A 6,427-nucleotide genomic window follows, 5' to 3' on the forward strand; every position below is an offset into this window, starting at 1 on the left:
TAGGATTTTATCTCTGCATATATTGCATATAATTAAAAATAAGTAGACACTGATAGAATATAGAAAATGAAAGTTTCTCAATGTGTATAAATCTGCAAATGACAGGGAATTTGTTCAAATAAAAGTTAAGGAGTATAAAAACAGAGATGATCAGTGCAGCTGATAGCATGAAGATGTTTGAGACTCACACAGGGGTGGCATCCATATAATAATGAGAGATTAAATCCAAGAAAAAGTGAATTGAAGAATGAGCAGAGAAGACTGCAAAGGCATGTGGGAAAAAAGGCACCAAATACAGGGACTTTGAGACGAGGAGGATTTCATAATATCCCGGAGTGACTCAGCCATAGCTGGATTCTAGCGGGAATGTTGCCTGGGGAAGGGCTGAAGATGAAGGTCTGAGTGCAGGAATGCGATCCTTCAGAAAGGGTGATGAGAAGCTGGGCAGGGAGTAGTGCCCGATAGCAAAAGGTGTTAGACGTTTACAACAAGAGGGAAAACAGAGCTTGTGGGCTGGATGTCTGCTTATTATGTATTTGAGAACAGGAAAACTCATAAGCGTGATGCAAGACCACCAGTTAAGAGTGTTGGAGTTATTACCCTTCGGGACAAAGGAGAAGGGAGGCACAGTTGCAAGCAGACTTGTCAAGGAACTGAGGTGGGATTGCTGAGGAGTGTTTGACGTCAGCGTGCTGGTGGTGTTCATGAGTGTCAAGCGAGCTAAGGCAGGCCGTAGGAACAGGGCTGGGAAAAGTGATTGGCTGAGTTTAAGCAGGAGGTGACTTCGCCTGGGAGGAGCTGTGGTAGGTTTATTTCCATGAAACATTTAATGAACACTTACTAGGGGGGTTTTAGCGTGGCAATGCACAGAATACAACACAGAACTTTCAAAAGTCTCTATGCTAGTGCACAACCTCTTTCCTTCTTTCTCTGATGTATCATGGAGGTCATCTGGAAAGCTCCAAACAGGAAGTGAAGTCTAAGGGGGCTCCAATCATTAAAATAAAATAGTGCTTCCTAAAGATCATGGAAAAGTAGAAGTGAAAATACGAATTAATATTCATACGAAAATTGAGATCCATGTGTAATTCATTCATAATATGATATTTGTCATAACATTCATAATATGATATTTGTCATAATATTCATTTTCTATATATTATGAAAAGTAATTTATCGTACCTCAATTTTTTTTGTATCTAACTACACTCATGCTAGTAATTCCATTTTTCCGTGGATTTTTTGGTACCCTGTTAAAGCAAAAACACAGCATCAGGTAGCTGAGATTTCTATATCTTGGCCTTAAATACGCAGTATAGTGGGCTGAGTGGTTGCCCATGGAATGAATGTCTGCCAAAGCGGTAAATATGCCCTTAGTTGTAAAAATTGCTTTTGCAGATATATTTGTGGATGAGATCATCCTTGAAAAGGGCGAGTCTTAAATTCAATTACGAAACAAAAGAAGAGGACGTATAAAGGAGAAGGCCATATGACGATGGAGGGAGAGATTAAAGTTCTGGGGCCACATATGAAAGAAATGCTGGAGCCACCAGAATTTGGAGGAGGCAGGAGAGGAGACCTCTGTAGAGACTTGGCAGGGACTGTGGCCCTGCTGATAGACTGACTTGCAATTCCTGGTTTCTAGAACTATGAGAAAATAAATTTTTATGGTTTCTAAGCCATCAACTTGTGGCATTTTATTATGGTACTCCCAGAAAACTAATACAGCTGTCAAAATGTAATTAATTTCTGCTCCTCCCAAAATTGAACAGTGTCCTCAATAAATAGAATATGTAATAAAAATAATAAATCTCACCAGTGCAGATCTAGCGTATGAGTACTGAGTTTGTGAGTATTTGTGGCATGCATATGAACTCTTACAGGGTTAAATGACAACTTTTGACCAAGTGACTTACAACTGACTGACAATATCAGTAGAATGTTATGAAATTCTGAAATGGAGTAGTGTGGAACATGGAGCCATTTTCCAAAAAGGAGTGACTGATTTTCTTATCTAAAATAAAAAATCATGAATAATATCCCATATGAGAAGGTTGGTTTTCAGAAAACTTGAAAAGAAAACTTAAGAGAGAATGATTTTGGGGCTGGTGCTGTGGCGCAGCGGGTTAATGCTCTGGCCTGAAGTGCTAGCATCCCATATGGGTGCCGGTTCTAGTTCTGGCTGCTCCTCTTCTGATCCAGCTCTCTGCTATGGCCTAGGAAAGCAGTAAAAGATGGCCCAGGTCCTTGGGCCCCTGCACCCACATGGGAGACCCAGAAGAGGCTTCTGGCTCCTGGCTACAGATAGGCGCAGCTTGGGCCATTGTGGCCAATTGGGGAGTGAACCATCGGATGGAAGACCTCTCTCTCTCTCTCTGCCTCTCCTCTCTCTGTGTAACTCTGACTTTTGAATAAATAAATAAAATCTTTAAAAAAAAGAGAGAGAGAGAACGATTTTGGTAGAGGAGGAATGCTGTGAGTCTTTTGCTTTTGATTTTGTTATTTTTAGTGGGAGTAAATGTGTAAGTGATTTTGTTTTTATTCCTCCTGTTTTGGGCAAAAATCACTTACACAGGATCCAATTCTTATCTCAATTTTAAATAAATATTAAAATATAATTATATTTGCTCTTTTTTTGCAGTTTCAGATGATTAATGTAAAGATACAACAATTGAAAATTCATCGGCTTAGAGTAGTGCTGTCTTGGATTTCAACACTGCTGCTGTCATTAATCATGAGGGTTCCTGTGCCACAGCATGGTGCCCCGACCAAGTACACTGGTCTCAGTTAATCACTGCTTTCCCTCCCTGGCTTCCAATACGTAAGGAAGAGAGCCAGATGGCAAATGGGAGTCAACGTGCTAATTTCACTGCTGACAACCTTAGATTGGAGAACACAGCTTTGACTAGAGCACAAATGGGACATTTCACACCTGCCTCTCAATTTAAGATAACTGGACCCCACTGAAGAGCAGAGGGCCAACTGGAATTACTCACCCCAAGGCTGGAATAGATGTTGAATCTGCAGCCTGGCTGGGCAGTCAGAATGGTGAGAGCTGGAAATTTCCTGGGCTGCACACCGCAGGTAGGGGTCATGGGCTGGCTTGGAGGGCTAAGAATTAAATTCAAGAAAGCCAGGGACAGGGAGTCTGGGAGTCTGAGTGTTGTTAGCACAGTGGATGAGAATAGAGCCATTTTTCAGAATCCATGGGGGATTAGTATGGACTACAATCTAGGGATGCTCAAGTCCTTTAATAAAATGGCATAGTTTTTACACACAATCTACTCCTTCCAAATACTTTTTTTATTTGTTAGATATCTTATTTATTTACTTGAGAAGTAGAGTTACAGACAGAGAAAGGGAGAGACAGAGAGAAAGGTCTTCCATCCACTGTTTCACTCCCCAAATGGCTGCAAAGGCCGGAGCTGTGCCGATCCGAAGCCAGGAGCCAGGTGCTTCTTTCCAGTCTCCCATGCAGGTGCAAGGGCCCATGCACTTGGGCCATCCTCCACTGCCCTCCTGGGCCACAGCAGAGAGCTGGATTAGAAGAACAGCTGGGACTGGAACTGGCACCCATATGGGATGCAGGTGCCACAGGCAGAGGCTTAGCCCACTACTTCACAGCACAAGCCCTCATCCTTCCCCCTTCCAAATATTCTAAATCACCTCTAGATTAGTTATAATCCTGAGTACAATGCAAATACTATGCAGACAATTGTTACACATTATCTTTAGGGAATAATAATAAGGAAAAAGACTAAATGTGTTCAATACAGACGTAATTATTTTGTCAAATATACCCAATTGTGACTAGCTGAATTCAGGAATGTGGAACCCGCTGATGCTGCAACATAACTGTATATCCAACCAGTGTCTGCTCCAACTCTACACACTGATTCCCTGACGGAGAAGAGGGTTGGGGTGAAGGTTTCCCCCAATGTGAGGTATAGGTGGGAAAAAAGACCATTTATTTTCAAGTTTCCAATAACTGCTATTTCTCTGATTCCATAAATTACAGTGAATTGCTCATGGGAAAAACGACACATTTGTCTTATGGCTTAATAAACTCAAAATGATTAAACTGTATTTACAATCATTGATGTCAAACAAGCATTTGAATTCTCTGTGGGAACTTGTCAGTTGATAATGTTTCTGCTGCAGAAGTGAATATGTCAGGAAAATAAAAACATTTTTCCCAGCACTGAAGGAAAAAAAAACCTCAGAAAACACTAAAAGAGATTTATTTTATTCTTAGTTGAGTAACACATGCTATCTAGTTATGTGACAAACTGTGAAATGATAATTCTGGATATGTGAGAGTGTTTAAATTCCGCACAAGTAATAACTCCCTTCATTTGAACTCAGTGAGAGAGATCTACAGTTCCATTAATCATTGAAGCCAGTGTCTGGACGCTGCATTGTTGGTCTGGCTCTGCCTGCTCTGCTGTAAGCATGTCAGTCTACAACCCAGGGAAACACTAGTTAGGAAGGGAGAGGAAAACATCAGCTTAGTGTTGGTTGTTCTGTGCGGTGATGAAGGTAAACACACCACCACCATGCCCTGGTCTTCATGCGTGGGAGGGGTCAAAATGGCAATGGAAAAATTCATTATGGTTGGACACAAAATACTGTTCTCTCCCGATACCACTTTCTTACACTCTGTGACACTTTTATCAGTGCTTCTCTATAGGTATGCATAGCCAGTTATATTATTAAAATTTGTCTGTATAAAAGGAATTGGCTTTTATAAACATCAAGGTAGTAATTTATTGAATTTAATAAAATTACTTCCTTAGAGCTGTAAAACATTAGTGGTTATGCTTCCCATGTTGAGAAAAGACAACAAATCCACAAGAACAAAAGGAAATTAGAATTGGGAGAGGGCCAATGTGGTTGTATGTCCAGTCAGCTGGCGTTTCTCCTTCCTTTCCTTTACTTCCCTACTAGCTCATTCTGGAGGAGATTCTGACAGCATCTTTCCTAGTTTCTCCCCGTGAGTGTGAAAGGGGACCCTTCCTTGCTCTCCTCCCTGAGACAGTGACATTCCTCTTCCAGGAGAACTGCTGCTTAGGACTTACCACTGCCATGATTCAGACACTAGTCTAATTGCTTTGCATTTATTAATTTATTTAACCTTCACAGCAGATTTTAGATGGGAGAGTACTATTTTTTTAATCCCATTAGACAGATAAGAAAATGAAGGACAAGGTGATTGACACCCAGATCATTTGACTCAAATGCACGCTGTCAGCCTGTAGGCTCTCATTCCACTCTAGCCTGCCTCTTCCATGGCCATTTTGTTCACGGAGACTCAGGAGCCGTCTCTTCCCTTCCATCTTCTTCCCATGAAGTTTGTTGATAGTTCTCAGAAAGGTGGAAAGGCTTGGTAAAATTTGCACAGGGAGTGGAGCTGAGCTGAAAACCAGGCCTTCTGTTCCCAAATTCCATTATCTTTAATGACATCACACTACTGGATATAGCTGAAGTTTTCAACTTAGGAGAAACTGGCTCGGAAACAAAATAGCTAACACTATTTCACTTCTTTCAGAAACAAATTCCAGATGGATTTAAGAATTAAATCGTGCAAATAAAGCCATAAAAGTACTGGAAGGGAATTTTTGTGAATATTTATGTAATCTTGGTGTGGCAAAGGCCATTCTAAAAATGGCCCCAAAGTAGGAAAGATGAATACATTAGATTTCATAAAAACAATGCAGTTGGTATATGAAAACACTATAAATAAAATGGAAAGACAACCAACTTCGTTCCAGAAGGCAATTCTCTGTTTTATTGATTCATTAATTTTTTTCATTCTAAAGATGTTGGCACTGCGGTAATGGAGAGTAACAAGACAATTTACCTGCCTTCATGGAGTCTATAATCCTGAGAGGAATCAGGCACTGACTAATGAATGTATCTTCCAGGAAGGAAAGGGGAATGGTGTGATGAGAGCAGGTATCAGATGAGCCTATTGTAGACTAGGATTGCCAGTAAAAGTTACAATAGGTAATGCTTGGGCAGAGATCAAAGGATGAGCCCAAGTCTGCCGGCAGAAGGCAGCAAGGGGAGCAGTGCAGCCACAGGGAGTGACACCCCATTTCGGGAAAGGCCAATGTGACCAAAGCCAGAGGGTAAGATGCAGAGTGGAATGGGACGAGGTGGACACCCAAGTTCATTCATGACGACAGGGACCCTGGAAGGTGAGCAAGTTTGGACAGGAAGGAAGTACAAGAACTTGATCCTGGAAAGGTAAAGTTGGAGATCACCTTGATAAGTCCAAGTGGAAATGTTAAGTAAATAGTGACACAGGGGTCCAGAGTATAAAGGAGGGGACTGGTGCAATGATATGAATTGGGAGTGCCAGGTGCATACACGCAACAAAGGTAGGGTCATGGATGCAGATATGCAGGGAGAAAGGACAGAATGA

The sequence above is a fragment of the Lepus europaeus genome, chromosome 16 (assembly GCF_033115175.1).
Source record: "Lepus europaeus isolate LE1 chromosome 16, mLepTim1.pri, whole genome shotgun sequence".
NCBI lineage: Eukaryota > Metazoa > Chordata > Mammalia > Lagomorpha > Leporidae > Lepus > Lepus europaeus.